Source organism: Coptis chinensis, chromosome 8, assembly GCF_015680905.1.
Source record: "Coptis chinensis isolate HL-2020 chromosome 8, ASM1568090v1, whole genome shotgun sequence".
In the NCBI taxonomy this organism is placed as follows: domain Eukaryota; kingdom Viridiplantae; phylum Streptophyta; class Magnoliopsida; order Ranunculales; family Ranunculaceae; genus Coptis; species Coptis chinensis.
The window spans coordinates 53,851,517-53,879,077 of record NC_141463.1 but is presented as its reverse complement, the minus strand read 5'-3'; the positions used below and the strand labels follow the sequence as shown (position 1 = coordinate 53,879,077).

Below are 27,561 nucleotides of genomic sequence, written 5' to 3'. Positions count from 1 at the left end.
ATCCATGTTGTGTGTATCATACAATTTAGAAGGCTCAACTTTGCTAAGCAAGTTATTCAATCATTGCTTTCTTCCTTTGATAATTTCAAATACATTTTCATAATCACATAATCATTTGATATACTCATTTGTTTATCACTGCACAACCTCCACATGTCTGTACTGCACCACCATTGACAAGGCCATCTGGTAGACCAAAGAAGAATAGAAAAAGAGATGCAGAAGAAGCTAGAACTCCAACCTTATTCCCTAGGCGAAAGAGACCGCTGAAATGTGGTAAATGTGAATTTGAAGGCCACAATAGACAAACCTGTAAAGGTCCAAGTGCTGCTCAAAGGGATCAAAGAGATGCTGAGAATGCTCAAATGGAGACTGGAGTGGAACCTAATATAGGTAGAGGAAGGGATGGTAGAGGAATGGGTGGTAGAGGTAAAAAAGGACAAGATAATGGTCCACAATTAGAAGAAAGTGGGTCAAATGGAGGACCACCAACAAATGAATGGGGATCATCACCACCTGTTGAAACTACTAGAGCAAGTTCATCAAGACCAAGAAAGGCATCCAAAGCACCAGGGACAGTTCATGTGGGAAGGGGTGGTCTAAGGGTGTGATTGACTACTTTATTTGTTAGTGTTTGAGCTTTATTTTGTGTGTTGTGATTATTATATCTAATTTTGGACAAACTTTATGTCTTTGGTGCTCTTGGCGTCTGTATTTTGCACAAGATTATATGTTAGTGCTCATGTTTGTTTTTGGATGTGAACACCCTTATTTAAAGTTCATGTTTGTTTCTCTTGCCAAAAAAGAGAGAAAGATAGTGAGAGGAGTGATTATATATATATATATATATATATATATATATATGGTTAACGGTCAAGATTAAATCATCTAATTTATTTTAGATCGACGGTCGAGATTAGATCTAACCATTTTGGTAGTCTTCCACACGTGGATTAATGCTGAATAATAGGCTTAATTAAACTCTGATAGTGTATACATGTGGAAGGGCAAAAAGGGCATCAAATTGTTTTTTTTTTTCTGTTTGGTGACCAACAGAAGTGAGCAGTAGGGGGGTATATCAAATGAATTTGAAAACAGGGGGGGTATCTCAAATTAACCATAAAGAAAATTATTTTAGACGCATTTAGGTTCCTAAATTACCCTTTTTGGGTCGCGGTATTGACACCTCATAAAATGGAATTGGCACCCTTTTGACCAATTCAAAGGTACTAGCACCCCTCTATTAATCACACAAAAAACACTGAAGGCAAGCAGTTACTGCGAGATCGCACAATCCACAGCAACAAGTTGTCGCGAGATCCCATATCTTACGAAAGGTGGTTGTCATGGGACCCTTTTTCTTTTAAATTTTTTTTAATAGCCACTGTAAAAAAAGTTAGTTGCTGCGAGATGATTGTGTTTACTAAAATGGAGTCTTTGCTTGTGTTAATTATCAAAACTCTTCTTCATTAATTTGATCACAAAATTTTCTTATAACATATGAAAATATTTGCTGCGAGATAGCAAAATTATGGCTCGATTGTACATTTTTTTTGTCATGGTTTTGGTGTTGTTCTTGGAGTGTATAAAAAAGCTTTAAAGAAGAAAATGAAGTATCCATATGTCGTGTGTGTTCAATACGCAAAATTTGAAGTGAAAAAAAAAATGTTTCGCGGTAATTGCCTGCTGTGGGATATGGGTTCTAGCGGCAACCTGATGCCGTGAATTGTGCGATCTCGCGGCAACTACCTGCCGTGGGATATGAGATCTCGTGGCAACCTGATGCCGTAGAACTATGGGCATGTGGGATGTAAAAGGACATACAAGAAATAACCATTATTGTTTTACTTTTTGCCAAAAGGGTGCTAATCCTATAAAGTGGGGTGCCAATACTGTGCCCTTTTTTTTTATTAGGTGTACCCAATACAAAACAAGTCATTTACTTATTCTTCTTTCTTTCAAAAAAAAAAATGTTCTTTAATTCTTTTTCAATAATTTACTTCGCTCTCTAGCAACATTTATCTCACCAATAAGCATAGGCATGAATCAACTATACCAAAGTAATGAGGATGAAGAAACTAAAAAATCAAAATTGAAGAATGTATAGTTCAGGAGGACAATAATCCGGGTCAAGAAGTACGCCTAAGGTTGGGTATGTAATTCTTTCCAATCCTGAGGTCAGTAGCTGCCCCAAAGTCTATAAGCTTTATTTGTCCCTAGCTTCCTTGTCACAACCAAGGTGGCTGGTTTAACATCACGATGAACTATTCCAATGTCATGAATCTTCTTGAGAGAAGTTATGATTTGGCGCATAATTTGTTTTATGATCAACTCATTTATCTCAATTGATTCTGCTCCACGTAAAACACGTCCAAACATAATGGTCTCAAAGTTCAGTGGGAAGTTGCGCTCATTCATGCAATTGCCCAGATCTCGATCTCCGTGGTACATGTCTTCTCTATGTTAGTTGTTCACACAACAATTAATAAAATGTAGATACACAAAAACACCTCCATACTTCACAACAAAATAATAGATAAGCCTTATACAACTGATTGGGGGGTTGGTGCCGAATTCTCTCTTTCTCATACCCCATAAACCCGACATAAGTATTTTGTGTGTTTTTGAGTATTTGTTATTTTGACATAAGTACTTGTTTATGTTTTTGAGTATTTTGTGTGTATATAGGTTTGTCAATAGGCAACTGATTATTGTAAGAAAGATTGAAAAGCATATAATAAATATTGTTGGTAATACTGTAGGCTTTTGCAACATCAATACCAGTAGATCTTTGTATACAATAAATATATAAAGCTTGCAATATATATGTTTCCATACTAATTCAGTTTCCATTGATAAGAGTAGACAATTTGCATACATTTCCTTATAATCGGACACCACAAACTGACAAACGGGCCATCAGGAACGTCTTCTTGTCAGGCCAAGCTTTTAGATTGGCCAGATATACATACATACTCACAATTGAAGAATGAGAATGGTCATTTTGAACTCCTTGTGTTAAAGTGAGATGTACGTATTTGAGAGGTATAATCTATTCTATGTTTCATATAGTGTTAGTTTTAGGTCCGTATGTTGTTATTGCTGTTGTTTTTTATTTTTTTTTGCCCCTATTGAAAATACCCCAAATGAATTTTGGAGATATTATTGGATTGAGGCGGTTATTGGGATATGACAAAAACTTTAGTTAGTTATGGGGTATGGGAGTGGTTTTATGGGTGTGCCCAAGATCACCCTTATTGTCTCAGATTATACTCCATGACTTTAGATAGTTATCATTTATCAGTGTTAACTGCCTTATTGTTGAGTATGATGTCCTAAATCTTGTTATTGCACATGAACTACGACCAATTGGTTGTTGAGTCACTTCGTATTCGTGTAGACAATGTGTCTGACATGTTGAGATGTTAGGTAAGAAGTTCCTTATGTGAGCATTTACGTCAAAACAAAATTAAAAAGATGAAGAGGTTAAAAGTAAATAAAGTGAGTGTAAATAATTTGATATACGAAGGCCTGACATTAATGCACCACAATGATGTAAAATGCCGAATGTTCATGTTGAGAACTATGATGTACGAATTTCAAGCAAAATCTCATTTTGATACCTCTTTAACTTATATGTTGTTCATGGTGATAATAGTGGCCGAGTAGCCATTCCTATGTTATTGAGAATCCCTATAGGATAACACACAATTGGAGAGAAGCTAATTTCAGTGCAAACTCGGTAGCAAAGCATGGTGCGACTTTGGATATTGATGCATTTGAATGGAGTACATCACGACCATCTTTTGTACCCAAAATCGAGAGTTCAAACCAGTTGTACTTTAGATTTAGCTAGAGTATGTTCACTTTTTTTGCTCTGTGGTGGGAACTTATCCTGTAACTAGTTGATGATATCTCATCGTGTAACCTTATATTTATATTAATATATTCACATTTTGCCTGCAAAAAAAAGAAGAGAGAGAGAATCCCTCGATTTTTTTATCCTTGGGGCGGTTACGATATGATAGGATTTGGAGATATTCTCTTCCCTGGTTTACTTATCTCATTTGCTTTCAAGTACTATTTCATGTAGGCTATGTCTGGTTCGCGGAAAATGAGAGAAAATAAAACATTTTTCGGGAATTTGGAATCTATCACGTGTTTGGGAAAGTGTGGAGAATGAAAAAAATTGAAAATGAATTCTTTAAAACATAAATAGGAAAGAAAACAACTCACTTAAACTGAAAAGGGAAGTTGTTTTCGTTTTTCTATCTCGACAACAACGCACGCTAGTGAATTGGAAAAAAAATCTGCTCAAACTCGAGAAGGTAAGTTTCCCTCTCTCTCTTCCTCTATTTCTTTTTAGTGAAAAATGGGTTTTTTTTCTATGTTGAGTGCTTAGATCTCGAAGTAATTGGTTTCAAGCACATCTCCATCGATCAATAATAAGCTACTTTTTTTATTATTTGATTCAAACCATCAATTAAAGTATCGATTTGGGGTTTGTAAAGGTTAAGTTTGGTCTAACCTCACAGATGTATAGATTTAGGGGAAATTGGGGAAGATTTGGATTATGAAGTTCGTTCAGACGAATCCAACATCCGTTTTCCCTGAGGAACCTGAATCAAATCAGACGTAGTTCATGATTTGGTGTGATTAGATCTGGTGTGGTAGATAGAGGGATCTCTACTGGAGAGCCCTGGGGGAAGATGGAGTAGATCTGGTGATCTCTTGGAGGGAGTCGATCCAGCCCTAGCGAATGGAGTCGATTTGGGGTGAGCGGATGGAATGGATCTAGGCTCCATGAATGGAGTTCCTCTAGACCCTTTGGAAGGAGAATGTAGTCTGCTTTTATAGTCTTCTTGGTGATCCTTTGTCTTCTTTCATGTGATCTCTCTTTGTCATGTATGTAGATGGTATATGGTCGTTGAACAAAGAAAATCAAAACCTAACTATTTAAATAAAGGATGAGTAGGGAATCTCCACTTTTAAGTGTATGTTATGTGAAGGAATTTGGAAAGGGGTTTGAGGGATTAAAACTAATATTGTAGAGAAAATGCTAAACTAAGCTAAAACTAACTAACTATTGAGAATTTATAAAGAGGGAATTCAAAGATTAGAATCAACCAATACTTTTAATCTAACGCTTCATGGTTGTTTCGCTTTACAATTAGGCTATCGAAAGTGCCGATGCCCTTTGATCTAAAACATCGTTAAATTAACTCTACGCTTAAGGTTGATGTTTATGCTAAATATCTTCTTTCCTTTTTTGTAAGCTCGGGCAGCCATTCAATGTAGAAGGTAAGTACTTCCTAATAGGGCAGACCATTCAATGAATCACCACTTAAAAGCAAACACAAAGAATACTTCCCTAGGACCACTCCACTCCGAGCTACCCCTTCTAAGGCAACACAAAGAAACTTCCCTAACTCTAAAGAATTACACTACTAGAAGAAAAGTAAAGAACACTAGCATGATATTAATATTGCAAAACATAAACCCTATTCTATGGTTGGGCAATGGAACTAATAACTACAAACATAAAGAACTAACCCGATTGAAGAACACCATGAAAGAAGAATCATTTTTTATTATTTGAAGGAGAAATTAGCCTTCCATATAGAAGGAAGAACACCTAAGAAAGAAGAAGAGTTGAAGAACATAAGACTAGAAAGACTAATTTATTAAGAAAACTAGTTAAAACCGATCTTTTATTATTAATCTCTCTAAGTTCGTAGGACAAGAATATAAGTGAATTGGCAAAATACATGAGGCACTTAGGTCCTCTATTTATAGGGTTACAATGAGCTCTAGAAGCATTCCAAACCGTCATTTGTTTCCCTAATACAAATAGGTTTCTTTCGACGAGTCCAACTTCATGTCCAATTTGAGAAGGAATTGGCTACATTGTCGATTCATGCGTCTAGACGCATTATCCATGCGTCTCGGACTCAATCAATGCGTCGGACTTCGATCTATCGGGAATCAATCAAGTAGATCGATCGATCCATCGTGATTTTCTCTCTTATCCTTCTATCCTTTTATGGAGGGGCTTTGGTCCGATCGAATCCTTTGGCCTTGGGCTTCCAAATAGACTTTAATATAGGTCCAAGTCGCACCTTTAACAGCTCCAATTCCGGCCTTCTCCATGATTGGACGGGCCTCCCATGTGATCCTTAATGCTCCATGAATGGTTTTACCCATTTTCTCTAATATTCTACAAAAACTCTCTTTTTGGAAGGAGAAGTCTTAAAACACAACTTATAAACACTATTAGTCCACTAAGATGGCTAAACAAGAGGCATAATCGAGGGTTAAATAGCACTTTTTGAGCACTTATCATCAGGTTGTATTGATGTGATACTTTATGGAGCATTGATGGCGAAGCAATGATGAGCGTGGCTAAAGTTTTGGACTTGATAGAGACAGCTGGCTCGTCCGTTACTGATTGTTACGATGGAGCTTCATGATGGCAGTTCGTGAATGAGTATTCGGGCGACCTGCTCGGTGATCTCATGGAGAGACCGTCAGTTCACTATGAGTTCGTAATGAGGTCGTCGGGAGAAGTGTTCTCTGATAAGTTGTGTTGGACACTTGTATAATATACATTGGTTGTGTATATTAATCCCTCACATTGCCCCCCCTCATTAGGTTGTCTAGTCCAGAGGGGCGACCTAATGAGAGAGTAGTTCCACACGTGGTAAGCACACGGGGGAGGGGAGCCAGAATCAAGTCAGTTATAGTTCATGTTTCGGCACTTCAGTAGACTGAGTGGCCGTTCGACTATTGAGTCACTCCTAGACGAGGTTGTCTACTCGACTTGAGTCCCTTTGGAGTGAGCTCGTAGGGCGAGTACATGTTAAGTTGCTCCTAGCTTTAGATCGTCCTACATATGAGTGACCGATCTGTAGGTTGGGTGGCGCTTCAGTAAACTGAGTGGTCGTTCCCATGTTGAGTTTCTCCTGGATAAGGTCGTCCACCCGGTTTGAGTCACTTTGGAGTGAGCTTGTGAGGTGAGTACTGTGGAGTTGATCCTGGACGAGGTCGTCCACTCGGCTTGAGTCACTTTGGAGTGAGCTCGTGAGGCGAGTTCATGTGGAGTTGATCCTGGACGAGGTTGTCTGATAACTAATTTTTAATAGATGTAAAAATAGTATTTTAAACATTACTAAAACATGTTAATCAATATATAATAATTCTCAATATGTGTTGATATATGGGAGTAATCGTTTTCGATCCACTCTTGCTTGTATGTACTTGACATGAATTTAGACTAAACCACTATTTCACTAATGAGAGAGTAATGTGTGATGTGAAAACAATAAATAGGATTGCTAAAATAGTAGATATAATGATGATAAAAAGAATATAGAGGGGGGCAATCCATCACGCGATTCGATTGGCTATTAGTTTAGTCATTGAATCACTTGTTGATCCCTAGTGAATACCAAGTCATCTCTGATCATGGATTCACTAGCATGAGAGTTTAGCTCCACCATAAATTTCTTTGATGGTGGTTTAAAACTCTAGTTCAACTCTTATGATTTTTATCTCTAAACAATCATAAGAATCAAACTTGAAACTCTATTGCAAAACAATAACTAAACTACTAATTAATCATCTTTATATGGCTTCATAAACCCCCTCTAATAGAGGTTTAGCCTTGTGTCATTGGAATAATTATACTAAAGTAATAAAAAAAAGACATAATAAAGTAGGGATAAGAATTGAATTGAAGAACTAAAGCTTTTTATTGAAGGTTTTAATGGAGGCTACAATTATAAACCTAATTCTAACCCTAAACTAAACTACAACTATACTAAACTAATTAGAAACTAAGGGGAGGAAGGAGATAATAAGTTTAGCCTTAGCCCTCTTTATATAGGAGAGAGTTACGGTTATATTTTTGTGCATGGTCCAAAAAAGGGGACTTTGGGCCTCTAATGTGAGCCCAAAGTCCATTAGGTTAAGTTTAAAGAGGCCACAGTTGTTAGAAATTACTTCAGTACCTTTTTCATATACTTTTATAGTTCTGATTGGGGCAAGGTTGGATCCATTTGAAATATTATTCCGAGTCGGTCTTTTTGACATAAAGTAGGCCCAATTCCGAGGCCTGAGTCCAAAGATACATCCATTTGAAGTTCTGTTGACTTTTCTGTTCTTTTTCCACCCGAATTAACATTGACTTCCCAGCTTTGACTGGGATTGAAAAGACTTTTTCTTCTTGATTCTTGAGCTTTAAACATAGAACTCTTCTAGCAATCATCTTGACTCGTTTTCCATGCAAAATGTCATCTTTAAGCACATAAATAGTTTCAGGACCTGAAATACAGAAAAACACGTAAACAATACCAACTCTTATTTATTATAAACATAATTGGCCTAAATGTAACACTAATAAGGGGTTTAAACTACACTTTTGGGTGCTTACCATTGTCCACCCGGCTTGAGTCACTTTGGAGTGAGCTTGTGAGGCGACTACATGTTTAGTTACTCCTGGACGAGGTCATATATTGGTATGATACCATGATAGCTCAATCCTAAACTAGTCCTAGAAGTATAGGTCCCCAGTTGGTGAGACTATTTACTCGGCTGGAATCACTTTGGAGTGAGCTCGTGAGGCGAGTAACTGTTTAGCTGCTCCTGGACGAGGTCGTCCAGTGGTATGATACCATGATAGCTCAATATTGAAATGGTCCTAGAAGTATAGGTCCCCAATTGGCGAGACTATTTACCCGGCTGGAGTCACTTTGGAGTGAGCTTGTGAGGTAAGTACATGATGAGTAGGTCCTGGACGAGGTCATCCACTCGGCTTGAGTCACTTTGGAGTGAGCTCGTGAGGCGAGTACATAATGAGTTGCTCCTGGATGAGGTCGTCCATTAGTATGATACCATGATAGCTTGATCTTGAACTGGTCCTAAAAGTATAGGTCCTTTGTTGGCGAGACTCTTGTGAACGATCTGTGAGTTGGGTGGCATTTCAGTAAACTGAGTGGCCATTCCATAGTTGATGTGACGACTGTTGATTTTGATTAGATCTTTTGTATGTCGTCAGCATGACATTTTAGTTGACCTGCAAAAATGCGAACTAGCACGTAGTTGTTAATACAGGCTAATAATGGTAGATACCTCTGGATTAGTTAGGTGCTCGTGTCGGAGGGATTGTTGTTTGATGAAGCCCCTAGTGTATGATTCGCGTTGAGCATTCTTGATTTTGAGTTGATCTCATTCGCATTCTTTGAAGCTAGACCCTAGTTCGTGTTGTAGACGGTCTAACAAGGAGTGAGCTCGGTTGTGAAAAGGGAAGCCCGATATGTCTTCAACATCTTCTGTATGATCTGTGTAGCATCGCGCTTGATGGTGCCCTGGTCAATTCGCTTGGACAGCTCGTTGATCCGTTGATTTACCTCGTTGATACTGTCCTCAGTGGTGATACCATTCGAACTCTGGGCTGCGACCTGGTTTTTTAGCGTCAGGTTCTTGACTTGCTCTTGTAGGCTTTCCACTCTTCGTGGGCTTGAGGGAAACTGATTTGAAGAAGGTAGTTTTTCCCAAGAGATCGGACCACAGACGATGCCAATGTAAAGGTTAAGTTTGGTCTAACCTTATAGATGTATAGATTTGGGGGAAATTGGGGGAAGATTGTGGATATGACTGAGTTTGTTCTGGACGAACTGCCTACATATTAGGTGTCACACCCCGAATTTCGACAGAATTTGGAAAAATAATATTTGTTCCCGACTCTTCGATTTTCGAGGTGTGAGGCACTCTCAACTTCCAAAAACCCATAAATAGTTTAAACATGCGGAAAATTTAAAAACCAATAAAAATTTTAACTTAAACAAAAGTCCTCTTCATTACAAAAATTCACAAATAAGATTAGGTTACAAATCTCTTTTCAATAACTCTTTATTTAAAATTACAAATGAAAATACAAATAACATTGTCTCAACTGAAAATCTATATCACCTCAAAGGAAAACAAAGCCTATCTTGAAATGCGACGCTAACGCAAACCACAAGCAGCAACCAACCTCCTTCAACACTAAACCTGTCAAGACTTATCAACTATGTTCATTTAATGAACACATCCGATAAGCAAACATGCAAATCGGGTCAGCATTATAAACAATGCTGGTGTGAGTAGCCCTAAAATACAATATATATTTATACATATATTTACACACTAAATAAGGCAATTAGTTCCTCCACCGAGGCACCTTAACATTCATAGAATAATACAACATCCTTAAGTACCATAATTAAGGCAAGTAGTTCTTCCACTGAGGCGCCTTAGCTTTCCGACAATAATACAACGGCATTTAGTTCCTCCACGAGGCGCCTTAGGTTCTAACTAAACTAATAACCAGCCAAGCATATTCTATACTTACCGCATTTCATGCTCAATTACAGAGTAGGTCGTCTCTGCACAAGTAATTAGTTTGACCCACCCTTATGCAAAACCATATACAATCATCTGTCTAAAGATATATCATTAACCAACATATTACCATAATTATATTATTTAAGGCTTTCTTTGTGTGTCCCTAAAATCACGTCGTATCTATGTCTTACCTAGTTTCCCTGGCTACCACAATCGCTTCCCAACGCCGAACATGTACATCCACATGCCTCCCCTCATATAATGAACCACTCCGTGCGTAACTACCCTGAGCGGGATGCCGCACACTAGGTAACCCTCACACGAAAGCCATTATGTGAGTACTGCCATTATTCAGCATAAAATATCGCGCATCTCGTTCTAATTTTGCGAACGGAATAATCAAGCCACTATTCGGCTACGCCCGAAGGGCCATTCAGATTCACTGAAACGCCAGAAAGGCCAATCACATTACTTACGCCCGAAGGGCCATTCAGATTCACTGAAATGCCAGAAGGGCCAATCATATCACATACGCCCATCACCAAGGCAAATCCCATGAGTTGTGGTAGCTAGGTTCTAGGATTTTCGTTACGTAATTTATTCAATTGTCAGACATATATATCTCAGAATAATTCTTATTCTATCTCATGCCAATATACTTAATTGTACTGGAGCTCAACGTTTCTTGTTATAATACAATCCACATTATCACGTGCCAATACTATTCATTGCACGATATCCAAATATCTCTATATCAAATCTTGAAACTTATTATTTCACGAGCCAATTATATGTTGCACTACACCATATGGAATAACTCAAGCCTTCATAAATACTACAATTCATTTAAGTAGCAACTCATAATAATAATCAATCATGAAATGTATTTGTTCAATATATTTATGTGAACTCAAGTCACCATCAAAACCCAATACTAAACTCCATGAATCTAAATATGTATATAATTTAATTCTCATAAAAACGTATATATCTAAGTCTTATAAGAATTCCCCTCTTGTTTCGTGCCAGTACTTATATTCTTTACACACTACTCACGTCAAATATGAATTAGATAATGACAAACAAAGTTATACAATTTTCGACAATATTTTATTACTACATTTGTCCATATTCTTAAATATGTGAAAATCTAGAAAAAGTCAACATTTCCACAGTCAACGGTCAATGTCAAAGTCAACCTGTCATTGACAAAGTCAAACTATTGTTTCCATGTTCAACAGGTTCAGGGTTATAGCCCTGGTTCATGGCTAAGGGCAAAGGTGCATGGCTCATGGGCTCATGACTAAGGAAACGGTTCGAACCCAACTAGCCGAGCCCAAACCCAAACCTTAGAACCTAGCCCCAAAACAAACTTGAAACTGGCCCAAGACTTTAATTGGTTCGGTCCAAAGAAAACTAAAGTGGTCGGACCCAAGAACAAAATAGAACTGGCCCAACCAAACAACTAAAACCGGGCCCAAAGAAACAAAATAGAACTGGCCCAACCAACCCAAATAGAATTGGGCCCAAAGAAACAAAATAGAGCTCGGCCCAACAACTTAAACTAGCTAAGGCCCAAGCCCAACTGACCCAAGACAGGCCGTCTTCCTCCTATAGCAGCTCTCTCCTCCACCACTTCTAGCCACCATCCACCATCCACCACCCACCGGCACTCCAAACCAACCCAAACCAGTTCGGTTTTGCACCCCCTGAAAAATCCCACATGCCGATACCACTCAATTAAATTTTCATTCCTCTTCCAAAATCGCATTTTTACGCCATTAATGGACCTCTAAGCTTCAACAATACCTTACCACCCATCGAAACAGTTGGGTTTTGATCCCCACCAAAACCCAACATTATACTATACTAAAAAAACTTGATTCCTTACCTCATTCACCCCTTGCAGAAAAACTCGACCTCTATTGACGAGTCTTCGAGCATTTTGTCAAAGCTTCAACAGCTCCATCCGACCAACATTCAATCACCCATCACTAATCACAGTTTAACAGTTCAACCGCATCTACCAACCCAACAACATAATAGTTAATAATAAACATACAGAACCGATTTCTAATGGGGCTGTCGCCTCCATTAACGAGTTCTCCGAGCTTGAACAGCTCCCTAATAATGTACCAACACAACCCAACGTTCATCCCTAAACCCCGACATCAGCCAAACATCAAAACTGTATACCAGTTCAACCCATTTACTGAACAATATTTTCTTTGGGCTTTAGTTTCCATTGACGCTCTTTCGAGCTTCAACAGTTCAAATCCAATTTCCGAGTTTCAACAGAGTTTAATCAGTTTTAATAACGACAGTTTTAACAAGTTTTAACAATGACAGGATGAATATTAATAACAGAATAATTAACATGTTTCGTGAAATAGAAAACTAATCTACTCACCTTTATTAACAGCTCGACGAATCCCTCATAGTCCGAATCATTGCGCTCCATCGCTCTAGCCAACGAGCTTTTATCTCCGCCTCCATTTTTTTTATTTTTTTTTATCTCCCCATCCTATTCTCTAGAAAAATATGAATGTATACTTGGGTTTGAAACCTAAGCCCAACACAGACTCGGGCCCAGAAATCAGGCCCACATATCCCAAATCCAGTCTAAAGAATTTTAAACTAATTAATTAATTAATTAATAAATACGTATTTTAAATACGGGCGTTGCATCAGGTTTGCCCTGAGGAACCTGAATCAAGTCAGACGTAGTTCTTGATTTGGCGTGATTAGATCTGGTGTGGTAGATACAGAGGTCTCTTCTGGAGAGCCTAGGGGGAAGATGGAGTAGATGTGGTGATCTCTCAGAGGGAGTCGATCCAGCCCCAGTGGATGGAGTCGATTTGGGGTGAGTGGATGGAATGGATCCAGGTTCCATGGATGGAGTTCCTCCTGCCCCTTTGGAAGGAGAATTGAGTCTACTTTTATAGTCTTCTTGGTGATCCTTTGTCTTCTCTTCAATTCCGTCAGGTCAGGTCGTATTGATGTGAAACTTTATGGAGCGTTGATGGCGAAGCATTGATGAACGTGGCTGAAGTTCTGGACTTGATGGAGACAGCTAGCTCGTCCGTTATTGACTGTTACGATGGCGCATCTTGATGGTAGTTTGTGAATAACTATTCGGGCGACTTCTCGGCGATCTCATAGAGAGACTATTAATTCGCTATGAGTTCGTAATGAGGTCATCGGGAGAAGTGTTCTCTAATAAGTTGTGCTAGACACGTGTATAATATACATTGGCTATGTATATTAGTCCCTCACAGGGTTGTTGTTGTGATTTGTTTGTACCAATTTGTTCATTTTTATGATTTTGTTGAGAATTGTTGTTTTGTTTTTGGTTTGGAATTTGTATATCTGGTGTTTATTGATATTCATTTTTTTGAACTTTGTTACCGATTCATATTGGTTTCGAGTTTTCTTTGTGTTTGTGGTATTCTTCTTCTGTTTTTGAACCATGTTGTTAGTTACCCTTGTTTCTTCTTTGTCTATCAACATAAATTTTTCATTTTCTTAGTATATATTGATTTCAAGTTGATTTTAAAAATATCCTTTGTACTTTGTTTGTATTATGAACATTACCTATGATCTTTCCCTTTACCTAGATGAGTAGTGAGAATGATTTTGAAAGGAAGCGTAAGGTAGCTGCTGTTGTTGGAGCTATGGCAATGATTACAAGTGCAGTAAATACCATTTTTGCACTAGTGGATAACATACCAAGGAAGCCATATGTGAATCGTGAGATCGACAGAAAATTGTATTTTGATGGTATAATTAATGATGATAGTGAGTGTTACGATTTTTTTGAGGATGAGTAAAGAGTCGTTCCGAAAGTTGGTTGTTTTATTTAAAGAAAAGAACTTGTTAAGAGATTCAAGGAATTCAAAAGTTGAAGAGCAAGTTGCTGAGTTCCTTCATACTATAGGGCATAACGTTAAAACCCGAGTCATCAAGCATAATTTTTTACATTTGGGGGAAACAACTAATCGGTATTTTCATATTGTTCTAAAGGCGGTTCTTAGTCTTTAAAAGGATCTAGTGGTAAAACCAACTACTGATATGGAAACACCTCCAATTATACGATGTAATGAAGTGAGATTCTGGCCTTGGTTTAAGGTAAAATATAAGTATATATTCTTTTGTCAAAATTGTTAAAAGTTTTCTTATATTTTAATTAATTAATCTTTTATTAATTGTAAATAAGGATTGCATTGGAGCAATAAATGGGACTCATATTCATGCGAAGATACCTGAAGGTATATGTAATAGATTTCGAGGGAGGAAAGAAAAACCTACACAAAATGTCATGGCTGTTGTTTCTTTTGATCTTAGTTTTACTTATGTGTTAGCTGGTTAGGAGGGGTCAGCTCATGAAGCACGGGTACTTGACAATGCTTTAACAAGACCTAATGGACTTAATGTCCCTGAATGTGTGTATGTATATATATATATATATATGAACACATTGTTTACTTATGTAATATGGTAGACAATGATCCCTATAAATAATGTTATTTCCCTTGTAGGAAAATATTACTCAGTAGATGCTGGTTATCCTAATCGCACGAGCTTCCTTGCTCCATTTCACGGTGTTAGATACCACTTGAAAGAATGGAGTGAGCATGAACTAGAAAATGAGAAGGAGTTGTTTAATGTTCGTCATTCATCACTAAAGAACATTGTTGAATGGGCCTTTGGAATCCTAAAGAAGCGTTGGAAGATATTGGATGATTCTGAGTGTTTTTTCTCTTTTGATACACAAGTAGATGTGGTCTTGGCTTGTTGTATCCTACATAACTATATTATTGGTGTCGCCCCTAATGATTTGTTCCTTTTGGGGCCAGATCCTAAACCTGATAGTGGAGAGCCTCAAAAGAAAAAAAAAACAAAACTCACACAGAAGTATCAACGTGATCAAAAGAAAGAGTGGGCTGTATTTAGGCTAAATATGGCAAAGGCTATGTGGGATACCAACTTATTAAGAAAAAAAGCAAAGGTGACACAAAAAGAGCAATGTTAGAAAAAGGAGTAGTAGGTGATAAGAGCCCAAAACTGTAGTTTTAACCCCTTAACAATAATACTTTTAGACTAATTATGCGAGTAATAAATAATAGTTAATGTTGATTACGTGTTTTTATGTATTTCAGGCTTTGGAGTCAATTATATGCACAAATGTATCACTTTGGCGAGATAAAAGAGGAATGGTTGGTTGCTAAGGAGTTCTGTGATTAAAGGCCAAGATTCAAGGAAAAAAAACCTTTAAAAAGCCCGGTCAAAGTCAAAGTCAACGGGGAGAAACAGCACACAAAAGTCAGCAGAACTTTCGATGACCGTATCTTTGGACTCAGACCTCGGAATTGGGCCTACCTTATGTCAAAACGACCGGATCGGAAAGAGCTTTCCAATGGTCCAAACCTCGACCCCATCAAAGGAGCAAAAGTGGACTAAAAGTCTGCTGAAATCAAATCCTGCTGGAAAGATGTCTGTGGATTGAAGAAATTAGGGTTTGGGCTTGATTTTCTGGCCCAAAACATGGCTCCTCAGCCCATGCATGAAAATGTGGATCTGGTCTCCTCCATTTTCACACATAAGACTTAGCTCTTAAGGAGGAATTAGGTTAGGCAGAAAGGAGCCATTAGAGATAGTTTTAGATCTAGTTTTTTCATTCCATTAATTAGTTTTCATACCTTATTTTAATTTAGTTTATTGAATCATTGTTATTCTTTCATTAGATTAATAAAATTTGTTAGTTCTTCATAATTTCGGTTTTGATTTATTTAAGTACTTAGATCTAATTTCGATTCTTAGTTGTTAATCATTTCTTAGTTGTTAATTTAGATTTGAATTATTGTTTAGTTCAATTTGGTAAAGTTAGAACCTTTATATGATGTCTTGTTCAATTTCATTGGGAAATGATAGTTTTATGAATCAAGGCTAAACCTCCATTAGAGGGGTTTGATGAAAACTTGATTATGTAGTGTAGAATCATTGTAAGAGTCTATTCCACTCTAGAAGGTAGTTGATTCGCCATGTGAATGGGTAGAACTTCCTCATATGCTAGTCATTTGTTGGTAGAGATTGTTATGAATGATTAGGGATTAGAACAACCAATTCTTATCGTAAGAACGTAAGAATTTGATTACAACAATCTATGCTAGTTTATTAAGTTGGATTCAAGGTGGAATCAAATTCCCCTAATTCTTTATCTAGATTCAAACCTTAGTATTTTCCGTCATTTTGTTATTCGTATCTTGTTAGTTAAATTCACATCATAGTATAAATTCCCACCATTACTGTCACTAACTTTGGATAGACTCGCAGTCGTAGAAAACATTGAATGCTAAAGAACTAGGAGTGGAACAAATCTTTTACTCCACTCTATTTCGATAGATTCGAGAGTATAATAATCTTTGATAAATTAGGATTCATAAAGTTTTAGTTTTACTTTCGTTTGAGTTTCGTCGCTTATTCGTAGATAAAACTATTCAATTTTTACGTTTATCAAATGGCGTCGCTGCCATTTTAGTTCCCTTTAGTATTGTTTTCTTTAGAATTGTTAGTCTTCCAAAGTCCTATAACCCACCCACCCTTGTTTGATTATAACTGTGGTTGTCCATTTCAGCATTGAAATTTTCCTCGCAGAATTACATGGAGCGCGACTTGCTCCCTAGGCAGGGTAAATTGGAGCGCCACCCATGCCCAAACGCCTGGAACTCCAGTTTTTAGCTGAGCGCGACCTGCGGCTTGCCAAGGCAAAATTCGAGTGCCCCCCGCGCTGAAGCACCTGGACCTTGAGTTTTTCCCTAAGCACGACCCGTGCCCTACTAAGGCTAAGTTCGAGCGCCCCCCGCGCTAAAGCGCCTGGAGCTCCAATTTGACCTGAGTGCAACCCGTGCCCTACCTAGGCCTATTCTGCGCGACCTGCGCCCTCTACTGAAACTGCCCGATTTCCACAGGTTTGTTTTAAACTTCCATTTCTTCAAGGTTTTCAGTGTTCTAACTTGTTATATACACTGAGCACGCATATACAAGACGTTATTCATAAGCGAAGCAAAAAGGCATTCAAGTACTCTTTTCTTCCACACCTCGCATCTCCTGTTAGAGATTCATACTAGCATATCAGGATTGTTTGGAGTGTTGTTGTGTTTCGTTAAGATTGGTTTTATCCTTGCATGAGATTAAGGTCAGGCTAAAGAAAAACGCCTAACGTAATCAACCGGCAACATCAACAAACACGCATTTCTAGTATACCACTCACTACACCTCTTGCTAGCATACCACACACCACACCTGAAATAATGGCTGAAGAAAGAGAGTCTCCTCTCTCTGACTTTTACAAAGCCTTGAATGATAGCCCTAACTGCATCGCTCTATCGGACCATTGGGGATTTCGAATCCCCCAAATATATTTAATGTGTTACCCATTTTTCATGGGTTAGACCATGAAAAGCCTTATCGACATTACGCGTAGGATTGACCAAGTCCTTATTACATTCCACCATCCTACGGTTGGTCTTTGAACAAATTAAACCGAGGGTATTTCCCTTCACTTTAGCCGATAAAGGCTGCTTCTTTGCTTCGCCAAAGCGCCTAATTTCGTGGACTCGTGGGCCAAACTTGTTCAACTCTTTATGGAACATTTTACCCACCATCAAGACCGATGAAATGCTTTCCAAGATTCATTTCTTTCGACAGAATCCTCATGAATCATTTTCAGAGGCTTGGAATTATTTCACCAATCTTCTCATAGAGTGTCCACACCATAACCTAGCGAAAGACACGTTAGTTCATGCCTTTTTCAAAGGACTTTTACATCACCATAAAGAAGTCCTTGACATAATGAATGGGGGTAGTTTCCTAAGTAAAGGAGCATCAGAGGCTTATAAAGTTTTAGAAGATCAAACTAATCGTAATAATAACTGGGGGGGGGGGGGTTAGTGACGATGTGTTCCGTTCCGCTAGTTCTTCTACAACAGTTAAGGCCGCCGGAATGTTTGAGATGAAACCTGATCCTGAGCTCAAAAGCTTAATCGAATATCTCACTAAAAAGGTAGAGACCATTGCTATTCAACAAAAGCATACCCCTGTCATGAATGTCAACTCTATTCCCGATAATTTATGTTCGAGTCCTGTGCATCCCGACTCCTATTGTCCTTTAGTCTATGAACATCCATCCGCATAGCCGGACAATGTTTATTCCATTAACAGCGAACCTAACGCACCTTGGAGACAAAACCCCAATTTCGGTTGGCGAAATAATCAACAAGTTACACCTCCAGGGTATAATAATCAAAATGTTAAGCCAGCACCCAATTATAACCAAGCTCCCCAGAGACAAGGACAAGGACAAGGTAATTATAATAATTATAACAATAATAATTATAATGCTAATAGAGGTATCGTTCCGGTTAATAATAACTATCACAACCCACCTATTAATAATCAACGTGAGATAGTTCCAGTCACACAACCTGTGACCGCTACACCTACACAACCGGATCGTCTTGACGCCTTCATACAAGTTAGCCAACAACTTTTCCAAACCATGGCTCAATCTAAACACCAAACACAGCCTTTGAGGTAATCGGTAATACTAGTAATGAAAATGGAAACGTAGGTGAGTTAAATGCTATTAGCACTCTCCGTTCTGGCAGAGTGGTTGATAACGCCGTAACTATGCCAGTAGTTACCCCACCTGTAGTCCCAACACCGGATATCGAACTAGATACCGAAATGATAACTGAAGATCCTACCCCTGTAGAGGTACTAGTTAAACCACAACCTAAGAAACAGAAAAGCAAGGTTAAACATCCTGTTGATCCTTACGCTAAATATAGAGAGAAACCACCGTTTTCCCAGAGATTAGCAATGTTAACTAAGGATACGAATTTCAATGAGATTAGGGAAGTTTTCAAAAATCTAACGATAAACCTTCCTTTTCTTGAAGCGATAAAAAAGTTACCTCACCATGCTAAGTTTCTTAAAGAGTTGTGCACTACTAGGCGTAAGACAAATATTCCTAAAAGCCTTTTTAACTGAGCGGTCCCAACTCTATCTGAAAATAATGGAATCGTTAAGTACAAGGACCCTGGTCGTCCTACTATACAATGCACCTTGGGGGATAATCACACGACAACTGCTCTATTAGACCTGGGGGCGAGTGTTAACTTACTTACTCCCTTATTATTTATATAAACAAATCGGTCTACAAGAGATGTAACCAACGAAAATAATGTTGCAATTAGCGGATCATTTTATTAAGTATCCTAAGGGTGTGGTTGAAAACGTGCTAGTTAAAGTTCAAAATTTTTACTACCTAGCCGACTTCATTATCCTCGACACAGAAGTCGCTAATGACTCAGTTCCTATCATTTTAAGGCGTCCCTTCTTGGCTACTGCCAATGCGCTCATAAACTGCCGCGATGGTTCGATGTCCTTATCCTTTGGCCATCTTTCTGTTGAGGTAAATGTTTTTAAGACGATTCAACAGTACCCAGAAATGACTTTCGATGGAGAGGTTAGCATGATTGAGAGCTTCGCTCGAGATTATTTCGACAACATGTTTCCTACTAATCAGATGCCCAAATTTCTTTCCTTTGGAAGTTCAGACTCCGACGTGTTTGTCCCTACACGAGTCGATACCCATCTTATGGATGAGGACGAGATTGATGACTTTCTCAAAGATACATAGGAATACCATAGTAATGTGGATGTGACCAAGCTGGATGAGGAATTCGATGAGTTTCTTAGAGTAGGTGATGATTCACCCAATCAAGAACTACCTTGTGCACCATCTGCCTCGATTCCTCTCCTTCCACCCTTTCAAAGGAACTTAGAGTTTGCACTTGATCCTCTTGTTTCTCCTGTGCTGCATGATTTTCTAAACTCTCCTATTAAGAAAATATTACCTAAAGAGCCACCTAACACTTTCATTTTCAGTTGTGTGATAATACCAACCCATGCTACAAATGAGTTTTATGCTAAACCCACATTCTCATTTTTCAATTCCTTACTTCTAAAATTCATCCATATCCACCATATTTTCCACAACCATCCATTTTTTCACACTCATTCACTTGGTCACCTTTTTGTTGGAGGAAAAAGAAGGTGCATGCTCGGTTACGTTCTAGATCAATCAGACTTTGCTTTCATTATACTAAGTTGTGTCGTCGAAAATCTTGGTGCTTGATTTTGTTTGGGGGTGCATTCCATGTTATTTATTTATGGAAAGACCCACAACTATTTAGGTTATTGATATATGGTAAACTACATGTTCATTATATACATATGTGTTAGATATAGTCTTGAGTATCTGACTATAAAAGACTTATTTTGTTCTTCGGTGTACTTCCTTTCACTTCCATATATTGGTAAGTGCACCATTCAGGTAACTGGGCCCTCCCTATGGAGTGTGTGGCTGTAAGTACCGGATCCTAAGACCACGTTTAACATAATTCACGTTTTCCACTCTTGCATGTTTTCTCAGTTTTTGAGTCATGTTCCTATATGGTGTGAATTATGTCCTTATTTCTTTTTGTTTTTCCTTATATTAATCCGTATTCATAACAAAAAAAAAAAAATTAAAACCATAAATATAGTAATCTAGGAAGTCTCGGGAATCTGACTTTAAAAGATCCACTTTTAAAACAAATTTTCTAAACCCTGTTCTATAAAATTTGTTTGGGGGTTGAGTGTTGGTAATTCCATCCTTGATTACCCAACCATCTTCATCTCATGTTCCATCTTCAAACAGTAGCGGGTGGTTTAGAGAATTTATGGATTTTAGTTGTTTTTATTGTTTTTATTAGTTCGGATATTAATTTTGAATTCCGTAGTTAAATTTGAATTTGGTTGTTAAATGTTGTTTGAATTTAAATTTTAATATAATATGGTTCTTTTCAAATTATGCATTATTTTTATTGTTAATCCCACCTTCCCGAATTGTTTAGGGGTGATATTATTTACTCTAGCATGATTTGTTATATGATCCTCCATTTTAGAAGTTGTTTTAGAGTGATGGTTGAGAATATTGCCGATATTGGCATGCCTAGAATTAGATGTGGTGGTAGGATGAAATCTATAAGAGTTTAGAAGTTACTATTCTAAATTCAGTCTAAGAGATATTAAGTTTGTATTAGAATCAAGAATATGGGTAGTTTCTGTTTCCGATTTTGGAAATTTCTGTTTCCGACAATTGCCTTAAAACGTTTTGGAAACTTCCCGATTTGTTTTGGAAACTCAAACCTATATAAACTTCATTCATTCTCCACACAAAACTCACATCTCTCACATTCATCTCTCACCTTTCATTCCCAACTTTCCCTTATTTTTCCTTCTCACTTCCTCATTTCAAAGCACCTCGGAGCGCACCTGCGCCCCAATGGAGCACCACTTGTGCCCTAGGCACTGTCAGTCAAAATTTCTTCAGAGCGCAACCCGCGCCCAAAACACTTGAATTTCAGTTTTCATCCTGAGCGCGACCCGCACCCTACCAAGACTACAAGTGAGCGCGCCCCGCGCTGAAGTACCTAGAACTCGAGTTTTTACCTGAGTGTGACCCGCGCCCATCTAAGGCAAAAAGTGAGCACGCCCTGCGCCTAAGTGCCTGGAATTTGAAATTCACCAAAGCGCACCCCGCGCCCTACCCAGGCATAGGTTGAGCGCACCACGCGCCCTGACCTCTGTGGGCACGAAAAATTCCAATTTTTTATGGGTTGTTCCAGGATCGTTTGCAGCTGTTCTAGAAAGTAGTGTTGTGATGACATCTCCTATAGTGATACTGGAGCAGTCTTTCGAACACTTGTTGGGAAGCGAGACTTATGGACATTGGTTCCGTGAAAGAATCTTGCAGTTAGGATGGAGGCATCTACTGATGGAGAACAAGAATTCTCCGTCGTAGTTGATGACACCCGGCGGTGGGCTTAGCAAGTTATCATGGCATGGCAGGATGCGAAGGAACCTCATCTCTTTGAGGAGGATGACGATTAAGCGGGAGAGGAGGTAAGTTTTTAGTTTCAGTTAGTGTCTGCTTATGTCCCAAGCAATTTAATTCTTGTTAACCCCATAACGGGTGGAACTCCTATAGAGTTGCGTTTATTTTCTTTCTTTTTCTATATTAGTATGTTTTAACCTTGTTTTGCAGATGTTCTAGAATTTCATGCGTTTCTATGGTATTTCTCTACCCTTTTTATTTAAATACTTTGAGGACAAAGCATGCTTCTTGTTTGGGGGGAGGGGCATAGAAACACGTGTAATTAAGGCATCTGTTAGGATATAGATATGTATAATATGCACTTGTTTTCTAGTTAAAAATTCAAAAAATTTAAAAAATATTAATAAAAAGTTTATGTTGTACACTTAGGAATATTGGTATTGTTTTTCCTTCTCTAGGCCCTTGATAATCTAGAAATCTCACATAGCTTTTGCATTAAAATAGTTTTAGAAACTTAGGTTAATATGTAGATAATAATCCTTGCATCTATCTATAAATATGTTACATGAGTATCTATGATTGTTGGCACTAAGTTTCTGAAATCTAGGCTAGAGTACTTATTCTACAAATCCTGTGAGAATATAGCCTAAAGCCTTATATGAGTGAAACATTTGAGAAATGACACAAGGGAGAAGTAAAATCTGGATAGGGAAATCACACGTCCACTTGCTTGATCACTATACCATATCCTAAGCGAGAATTTAGGCCTTCTTTGGATCGATATAGCAAGAAATTCAAACCTATGAATTATTTTCCGCTAGTTGCCCCTCTGAGCCTTTTTTTAGACTTTCATAAACCGCAAATCCTTTACCCTGTTACAAAAACAAAATAAAAAAATATATATTAGCCTACCCATTCTTTGAATGAGTCTGAGAATATATATGAAGAATAGAAAAGAGAAAGACCTTTGAAATCAAGAATTTGTTAGTCGCTTCAAATAAGAAAAGAAAGTTTCCATCCAAATAAAAAAGTAAAGAAAAATAAGAGAAAATAAAGAGTTAGAACTCCAAAAATAGAATCAAAGGAGTCAAAAGCCAAAGAAAAAGAAAAAGAAAAATATGGCTAAGGATGGAAACAAAGTGTAGAAGCAAAAGTAAAGATCAAGGTTTTCTCTAGTTACATAATATGAAGACTCTATTATCTCAGACTTGTCCTTTTTGAATATCCATTTCCTTCCTTCTTAAACAATCTCCTAATCCCAGCAACACCTAATAAAAACCTCTAGCTCAATTAGGAATAAGTTAGTGTGATAGTAAGTAGCAGATGTGTTTGATTGAATCCGGCTTCCTTGTGTATCATTGAGATTGTAAGGTAAAGTGTGCTCACTGCACACTGGAGTAGCGAAACTTGAGCGGAAAAATCAGAGTGGTTTGTCTTGACATTTATGTGAGGACCTACGTAAGGACGCTATTCCGAGTTTTCAGAAACGGACCTATTAGAGCATTTCATAGTATTACTCATTGTATATATGTTTATTAGTAGATGATTGATTATGATGAACATATTAGCTTAGGTTTCGACTTGATTATTCTATATTCATTGCTAGTGAGATGTATTGATAATTGAGGCATAAATAAGGAAACAATAATTTTATTTCTTAGTCATTGTAGTATAGATGAAGTTTGTGAGTACCTTCACTGGAAAACTCCCACGAGGCTATAACTCATCCACTAGGGAATTCCTAGTGGTTTAAGTCCTTGTTGCATATGGTCAATGCAATCGCACTTAGCGAAATGAGAGTAGTTACAACTCTATTTTTTGTCACTTATTCTAATTTCTCATATTTGCTTGAGGACAAGCAAAGTGCTATTTGGGGGTGGTTTGATAAGAGCCTAAAACTGTAATTTTAACCCCCTAACAATAATACTTTTAGACCAATTATGCGAGTAATAAATAAGAGTTAGTGTTGATTACCTGTTTTTATGTATTTCAGGCTTTGGAGTCAATTATATGCAGAAATCTGTCACTTTGGCGAGATAAAGGAGCAAGGGTTGGTTGCTAAGGAGTTCTGTTATTAAAGGCCAAGATTCAAGGAGAAAAACCTTTAAAAATCCCGGTCAAAGCTGAAAAGTCAAAGTCAACGCGGGCAGAAACAACACACAAAAGTCAGTAGAACTTGCGAAGACCGTATCTTTGGGCTCAGACCTCAGAATTGGGTCTACCTTATGTCAAAACGACCGGCTCGGAAAGAGATTTCCAATGTTCCAAATCTTGACCCAATCAAAGGAGCATAAGTGGATGAAAAGTTTTCTGAAATCAAATCCGACTGAAAAGGGGTCTGTGGACTAAAGAAATTGGGCTTTGGGCTCGATTTTGTGGCCCAAAACATGGCTCCTCAGCCCATGCACGAAAATGTGGATCTGGTCTCCTCCATTTCCACACATAAGACTTAGCTCTTAAGGAGGAATTAGGTTAGGTAGAAAGGAGCCATTAGAGATAGTTTTAGATCTAGTTTTTTCATTCTATTAATTAGTTTTCATACCTTGTTTTAATTTAGTTTATTGAATCATTGTTATTCCTTCATTAGATTAATAAAAATAGTTAGTTCTTCATAATTTCGGTTTTGATTCATTTAAGTACTTAGATCTAATTTCGATTCTTAGTTGTTAATCATTTCTTAGCTGTTAATTTAGATTTGAATTATTGTTTAGTTCAATTTGGTAAAGTTAGAACATTTATATGATGTCTTGTTCAATTTTATTGGGAAATGATAGTTTTATGAATCAAGGCTAAACCTCCATTAGAAGGGTTTGATGAAGCCTTGATGAAAACTTGATTATGTAGTGTAGAATCGTTGTAAGAGTTTATTCCACTCTAGAAGGTAGTTGATTCACCATGAGAATGGGTAGAACTTCCTCACATGCTAGTCATTAGTTGGTAGAGATTGTCATGAATGATTAGGGATTAGAACAACCAATTCTTATCGTAAGAACGTAAGAATTTGATTACAACAATCTATGCTAGTTTATTAAGTTGGATTCAAGGTGGAATCAAATTCTCCTAATTCTTCTTTATCTAGATTCAAACCTTAGTATTTTCTGTCATTTCATTATTCGTATCTTGTTAGTTGAATTCACATCGTAGTATAAATTCCTACCATTACTGTCACTAACTTTGGATAGACTCGTAGTCATAGAAAACATTGAATACTAAAGAACTAGGAGTGGAAAGAATATTTTACTCCACTCTATTTCGATAGATTCGAGAGTAGAATAAATCTTTGATAAATTAGGATTCATAAAGTTTTAATTTTACTTCCGTTTGAATTTCATCATTTATTCGTGAGTAGAACTATATCAATTTGACGTTTATCAGTAGGATAACAAGTGATGTTTGTATTGTAGAATGTTAGTTATGGCTTCTATTTTCATAGTTCTATGTGAGACTTCAATGTTGAATAATATAATACTATGTTTTGATTGCGTATGGTATGATGGTTACTTGCACCTGCTTGTCCCATATATGTCATGTGACTAACATAATTTTCAGGAATGGATGAAACTCAATAGTCTACGAAAGGAAATTCCAAGAAGGAGAAAAATAATTATAGGTGGACTGATAAAAAAGAGAATTTTTTTATGTCATTCCTAGCAGAGTGTGCGTGAAAAGGATAAAAGAAGGGAAAAAGCATTCAGCAAGTCAACTTTTACAAAGGCGGCTAAAGCTGTTTATGATGCCTTTAACGACACTTGCACTGCGGAAAATGTTGCTGGTCGTATGAAAACTACTAAGGTAAAATATGCAGCAATTAAGAGCCTTAAGGGAAAGAGCGGTTGGGCGTGGGATGATGAGCTTATGATGATCAAGGTTGACAAAGAAGACGTGGAAGATTTTATTGAGGTATTTGCTTTTTTTTTTTCAAACTCAACAGTTGAATCTTTTATTGCCATGTCTTTTACTGCTAATAATTCTTCGAGTATTGGAGGTTTGGTGGACAAGAGGTAAACTGGTTCATCCACTTTTGTAAGAACTTGGATACAAATAATGCACTCAAGACAAACTACAATCTAGAGAGTCTGGACTCATTGCCTCCTCATGAGTCATGACTAAGTGTAATTGTTGTTTTATATGATTGTAAAGTAGTAACATTTTGAGCCCAAATGTCACACATTCATAAACAATGTACAAGATACTAATTATGTAAAATATTAATATAGAAAGTCCCAAGAATTTGGTTGTGGTACAATTGTTCATATAGACTGTGCTATTTATGTTTTGCTAATGTGCTATAGACTGTAGAAAACCGACCATATATATTTAATTCTCTTTCTTCCAATTGCAACACCTTACATTTTGTAATGAAAGTACGATTTGCAGTTAGCTTGGTCTATTTAACTTTATTCTATGAGTCTATATCTTGCTGTATATATTGGTTTATCTTGCTTTACTCTGTCATGTGATTCTGTATATTACAAAATATATTGGTATATCTTACTCTCCTTTGTTAGCTTGTCATCTTCTCATTTCTTCTAATATAACTTGTCACCATGTTAAGGTGTATCTCACAAAAGAACTTCTTTTGGTTTCTTCCTAGGTTATATAACGTCAATATAAACTTTCTTATTCACTGTTGTTAGTTTTTTGTTTATATTGTTATATATGTCCATTTGCTTAATTGGTATTATAGTTTGGTTGGTAGTCTTTGTTGGATCGGTCTCATATGGTATTAATAAAGATGATATTGAATTTATGTAGGATAATCCATATGCAAAAGGCTTCTTAAATGTCCAAATAGAGCAATATGATGAGCTGTCTCTTGCTTGTGGGGATGACCAAGCTACAGGGAGTTCTAGGAAGGCAATCACAGATACACAATCTGAAAATGTTTTTGTTGAAGAAGTAAGCGAGACCCAAGGGATGCCACAAGAGGAGTAGATAGTGGGAGGAAGCTTTTTCGAAGCTTGACGGGTTGGCGCAGCAAGTTTCTCGCCTAGAAATGCAATAATGAGTAACGTCGATCAAACCTTTTTCGAGCGAGTCTTCTATGAAGTGATGAACATTGAAGGGTTTGATACTCAAATGTTAAACTCATCTTTTGAGTATCTAACTGAAAACCCTCTTGCTGGGAAGCAATTTCTTTCAAAGACTAACAAACTTCGTATGAATTAGTTGTCGAGTTTTGCGGCAAGAGAGTGACTTGTGCTTTAAGAAAACATGAATGGATGGTTTAAGAG

The 27,561-nt window shown here is 37.4% G+C and overlaps 1 pseudogene; it reads left to right on the top strand.

Moving 5' to 3' along the window:
- The first annotated feature begins 14,000 nt into the window (after window positions 1-14,000).
- Window positions 14,001-27,262, top strand: LOC147481949 (uncharacterized; annotated as a pseudogene).
- Window positions 27,263-27,561: the final 299 nt, after the last annotated feature.